The 5,648-nt window shown below is 46.9% G+C and overlaps 1 pseudogene; it reads left to right on the top strand.

The window, feature by feature from the left end:
• Window positions 1-1,513: 1,513 nt before the first annotated feature.
• Window positions 1,514-1,962, top strand: LOC110305121 (annotated as a pseudogene).
• The last annotated feature ends 3,686 nt before the right edge of the window (window positions 1,963-5,648 follow it).

The following is a 5,648-nucleotide window of genomic DNA, read 5'->3' as shown; positions in this document are numbered from 1 at the left end:
GCCCAGAGAGGGGCAAGCAATCCCTTTAATGTTTGGCTGTTGTGTGGGATAAATTGGGAGTTGTACAGATGTATGTTGATGGGGGGGGGCGTGGGGAAATGCTAGCTTTTATTGGAATGGATCTGTATAATTTGAGTCTGTATTTGGCCTCCTTTTGTATTTTTAGTTTATAATGGTAGTTATTTTGATGATGTTGTAGAATGTAAGGAGGATAGTTGTTTTTATAGTATGTGTTGGTTGGAATGCTTCTATGTTTTCTTTAGCTATTGTGATCAGAATGCCTAGATTGTTACCATGGCCCATACAGGCCCCTTCGGTTATGACCTTGTTTAGACCCAATAGAGATTTTGGGATAGTCCATATCAATTCCACTCGGGTGGAGGTATCCATGGCTGAAGGACTTGCAAATTAGATTGCCACTGCTATGTCACACCTGAAGGAATGGGCCGGTATTGGTGGATTGCCACTGTGCTGTGTGCTCATAAGTGTCCTGGCCTTTTGGTGCATCTGCCACATGCAACATCACCATCGCAGGGCTCAAGCTCTGTTGATACAAGCCTTTGCAGCTGTGGAGATGTGACAATCTCCTCAAGTGTGGCTTGGCATGCTAGAGAAGTAGTCAATGACGGGTAAGAATCCCTGGACTTGTTACCAACCTAAGACAGGGACCAGACCACTGCTGTCTGTCTTCCAATGACAGGTAAAGAGCATTGTTGCGGGGGGTAACCTAAGACAGACATTCTTTCTGCCAATTTAAAGAATAAGGGGGAGATGTGAGGAGCGGGTGTGGCCACGGCCCCAAGATGGTGCCTGGGACTGCTGCCAAGTCTTATGACTGGCACCTGACTTCCTCATATCCCTCAAGATAGCCACGTACCTTGAGCTGCATTGCACAGATGCGCCATGATGTAAGATTGGATGATGTGACAAATGTAGTCCTGAGCCGATGATCTATGCCTACGTGGACTGGGGTGATAGGGAGTGGACGAGAGGGGATAAAGGGGATGGCTGAGAGAGGTTGGGGCATTCTTTTTTCCTGCACATTGTAAAGTTCCTGAATAAACTGCTTTGAGAAGGACATCGGTTTTGTCACTTCTTTTCTGCTGGTCAGAGACTGTAGCAACACCTAGACCTTGTTTCCAGTGCTAGACTGGGAAAATCTTTTCCAACTTGAAATACTGGTTTGAATATGCTTGGCCCCTGGGAAGTGACACTATTAGGAGGTATGGCCTTATGGAGGAGGTGTAGCCTTGTTAGAGGAAGTGTTTCACTATGGGGTGGGGCTTTGAGGTCTCATATATATATTCAAGTCTGGCCAGTGTGATCCAGAACCTCCTCCTAGCTGCCATTGGATCAGGACATAGAGCTCTCAGCTCCTCCGGCACCATGTCTGCCTGTGGGCTGCCATGCTTTCCACTGTGATGATGATGGACCAAACCTCTGAAACTGTAAGTGAGCCCCAATTAAATGTTTTCCTTTATATGAGTTGCCTTGGGTTTTTCAGGACTCTGCAAGGGTAGCTGGGGTGAATTTGCACCAAGGCAGCAGCATAGTCGCCACAGTTCCATCTTCGTCTCCGCGATGTTGCCCTTAGCCAAAAACGCACTAAGCCATCTCCAAGTTCTAAGCATTCAGCAAGTAGTGGCAAGGCAGAACCACCAGAAGAGGACACCTAGTTTCCATGGCAAATATGGGAATGCTATATTAGCAGGTGGAGCCATCTTCTGTGTTTCTACATGGACATATACAGCTCCACAAATTGGAATAGAATGGAACATGTCCCCTGTTGGCAGAGTCACCCCAAAGGAATGGAGAGATCAGTAGTCATGCCAGCTGGTACAATAATCAAGGAATTGTATAAAACCAACTCATAAGTGAATGCCAAGTCAAAGAATCATGTACTCATTATACTATGGCAGATTGAAGAACAAATAAAGAAATAAAGTACCTTAAAAAAAAAAAGAATTGCCTTGGTCACGATGACTCTTCACAGTAATGAAACCCTAAGACAAATAGTATTTATTCCCACAAAACGTAAGTGAATGTGATGATTTGAATGATGTGTGCCTCATAAGTCTTGGGCTCTTGAGTACTTGGTCCCTAGTTTATGGCTGCTTAGGGAGGATTCAGAGATGTGGCCTTGCTGGAGTAAGGATGTCACTGGAGGTGGACTTTGAGATGTTTGAAGACTCATGACATTTTCCCAATGTGTTCTCTGTCTTCTGCTTGCATGCAGAGATGTAAGACCTCAACTGTTTCTGCTACCATGCTTTTTTGCTCCAGTATCTTGGATTCTAGCCCTCTGATACCATAAACCCAGTGAAACACTTTATTTTATAAGTTGCCTTGGTCATTGTGTCTTACCACAGCAATAATTAATATAGTAAATTAAGCACAGCTCTGCCATATAGAGCTTTGTAAGCTTCCACTTTTTATTATCATATCAACTCTTACAGTTCTGTGTTCTCTTAATTAAACTGTAACCCAAGCCAGAGCTTTACCAGTAGATCTTGGCACAATGGTCCCAGATCAATGAATCTTCTATTATTCTTCTTATCCAGTCCTGACCGTTGAACCCATTTGTGTATTTAAGGCTTTAGATTCTCAGGGGCAGCTGAGCCAAAGGACCCTGCCTGTCTTGTCAATCTTTATCTGAGTAACTTCCATGATTGTTGGTGTGGGCAGTTTCAGATCTTATTTTTTCATGATAATCTTTTTTATTTTCCTCAGATAGTTGTCTCCAATTGGTAAATATAGCAAAATTGTTTGGAGTCCCCTCGAGACTGTGATGTAGTATTTTTGTCTTCTTTCTTCATTTTTTTTTTTTTAAATACAGAGTCTCCTGCAGCCTGGGCTAACACTGACTGCTCTGTGAAGCTGAGGATGACCTTGGACTTTTGATCTTCCTGTCCCATCTCCCCATGGCTGTAATTACAGGCATGTGGCACCACCACACCAGCTTTTATGCAGTGATGTGACCCAGTGCTCGGTGCAGGCTATACAAGCAACTGAACTACATACCCACTCCCATGTCCTTTATTTTAATTTCCATTCTTTTCTCTCTTGGCACTATGGATTCTTTCCCAGAGCCCTTGCTAAGCATACACAGTGATGGGGGCAGGCGATAGAGCAGGTCAGGGCACAGACCCTCTGGTATTAGGAGGAGGGAACCCTAGAGGGCTCAGAGGAAGGAAATCCAAAGGCAGCCATGTGGACTGGTCAGTGTCCAGTCAGGCTACCTGCAAGCCAGAGAGCTCTCTCTGCATACATGAAGACGGACACACTTCACAAGCAGCCCTGCCCTCCCCTCTCATTCTTTTATTTTTTTTTTTTACTTGTTTTTATTTTTTGGTTTTTTCAACACAGGGTTTCTCTGTGTAGCCCTAGCTGTCCTGGAACTCAGTCTGTAGACCAGGCTGGCCTCAAACTCAGAAATTTGCCTGCCTCTGCTTCCCAAGTGCTGGGATTAAAGGCATGTGCCACCACGCCCGGCTCCCCTCTTATTCTTGCCAACACTGCTTACTTGGTAATCCAGGATCCCCCTCACAATGTATGTAACTGCATATGGATGACAAAAAGGAAAATCCCATTATCCTATTTAAATACCTGTTTTACTGTACTGCTTGTTCCCTAATTTTCCCCTTAAAGAAGACAAACAAGAGTTCTTTTTTTCAGCCAGGTGTGGTGGCACATGCCTTCAATCCCAGCACTCAGGAGGCAGAGGCAGGCAGATTTCTGAGTTCAAGGCCAGCCTGGTCTACAAAGTGAGTTCTAGGACACCCTGTCTCGAAAAACAAAACAAGAGTTTCTCTCTCTCTCTCTCTCTCTCTCTCTCTCTCTCTCTCTCTCTCTCTCTCTCTCTCTCTCTCTCTCTCTCTCTCTCTCTCTCTCCCCAGAAGAGGGCATCAGATCTCGTTAAGAATGGTTGTGAGTCACCACGTCACCATGTGGTTTCTGGGACTTGAACTCAGGACCTTTCGGAAGAGTAGTCCGTGCTCTGAACCATTGAGCCATTGTGGGACTGAGAAAAACTGTCTGTGTTCTGGTTGAGCGAGGCTTACTCTGGAAACCCGGTAGAAAACCCTACAAGGGACGGAACAGTGAGCTATACCCCTAGACCCAAACGTCTGACACCATGAGCCCTCAACTCCATCTTTCTGTGGCCATCAGTCACGTAGGCTGTCCAGGTTCCACCCTCACAGTTACCTGACAATAGTCAGATATGCTCCTCCCCACAGTTACTTGGCAACAGCAAGGTAGCCCAGCCTACTATAAAAGGGATTGCTTGGCCCCTCCTCCCTCTCTTGCTTCTCCAGTCTCTTCTCTCTCTCTCTCTTTGCCCCCTTTCTTTCCCTCCTTCTTCCCTCTCTCCACATGGCCATGGCTGGCCTCTACTTCTCTACCTTTACTCTCTCTCCCTGTTTTCTACAATAAAGCTCTAAAACCATGGACGTCTCTGTCTCTGCTCATCAAGACCCATGCTAGAACAACAGAATAGGCCTTCCCCTAAAGAGCCCAGCGGGAGGCCTTCTTGCTCTCTAGCCTCAGCAGCCAGCCAACCCTAGCCACCGTCAAGCTAGCAGCCTGAGCTAGCCATACTCTCCCCTGTGCCTTCTTCCCCTGCCCCTTTTCCTTTAGGGCCTGGGGCAGACCCAGCCAGGTCCTGGGGGCCCCACACATTCTCAGTTCGTCCGAGGTGTCCAGCAACATCCTGCGATGCCCAAGAGCTAGAACCTGTCATCCCTGGACTCCATGAGGCCCAGGGACCCTGGACTGTCCCCTCTCTACCTCGGTGGACTGGAGTTCCGTGGCTTCCCACAGCCGGAAGCCCACCTGGGCAGCATGGAGACCTTGCAGCAGTCCCCCTCTTCCACCTGCCCAGAGTCCTGGAACTCTGGTGGGACGAGGGTCATCTCTCCCACCCCCTTTATTTCCCCACGACCATCGCCCACAAGCCATCTCATCAGCCCAAAGCAAATTATATATATTTTCAAATGTATTTTTTTAATGCTGTTTTCCTGAAGAAGCCTCAGCGTCATCTCTTTCTTTGGAATCCTACAACAGCCCTGAAAGCAGAAGGTCCAGTCTTGTCAAGGCCGGAAGCTAGAAATGTCCGTGTCCTTATCATATTGGAGGCCGGAGGACTCTAGTTCCTGGTATGACTCCTGGATGATTTCAGGGTCTAAACTTCTGACCGTGGGACATGCCAGCAGTCTTTGAAGCCACTGAAACTGTGGACCCCACCTCCCATTTCCCTATAAACATTAGAAAGGTAAGCCTTAGCTTTGCTACTCTTTAGGCCTTAAACTATCCTGTGAAAAGGTGGGGATGCCTAGGCTCTGTTGAGGTCCATGAAGGGAAAGCTCTTATCTTCTGGTCAAAAGAATGGAATCCTCTGGCCCTAGTAGAAAAGTAACATTCTGGTCTCCTGTGAAGATAAACACGTTACATAGTATTGTCTCCTCTCTTAAGAGTTATTGTCTCCTCTCTTAAGAGTTAACCCAAGCCGGGCAGTGGTGGCGCACGCCTTTAATCCCAGCCCTTGGGAGGCAGAGGCAGGCGAATTTCTGAGTTCGAGGACAGCCTGGTCTACAAAGTGAGTTCCAGGACATCCAGGGGAACACAGAGAAACCCTGTCTCAAAAAAAA

This window comes from Mus caroli, chromosome 1 (assembly GCF_900094665.2).
Source record: "Mus caroli chromosome 1, CAROLI_EIJ_v1.1, whole genome shotgun sequence".
NCBI lineage: Eukaryota > Metazoa > Chordata > Mammalia > Rodentia > Muridae > Mus > Mus caroli.
The sequence above is the reverse complement of the archived record's forward strand: the minus strand, read 5'-3'. Positions and strand labels throughout refer to the sequence as shown.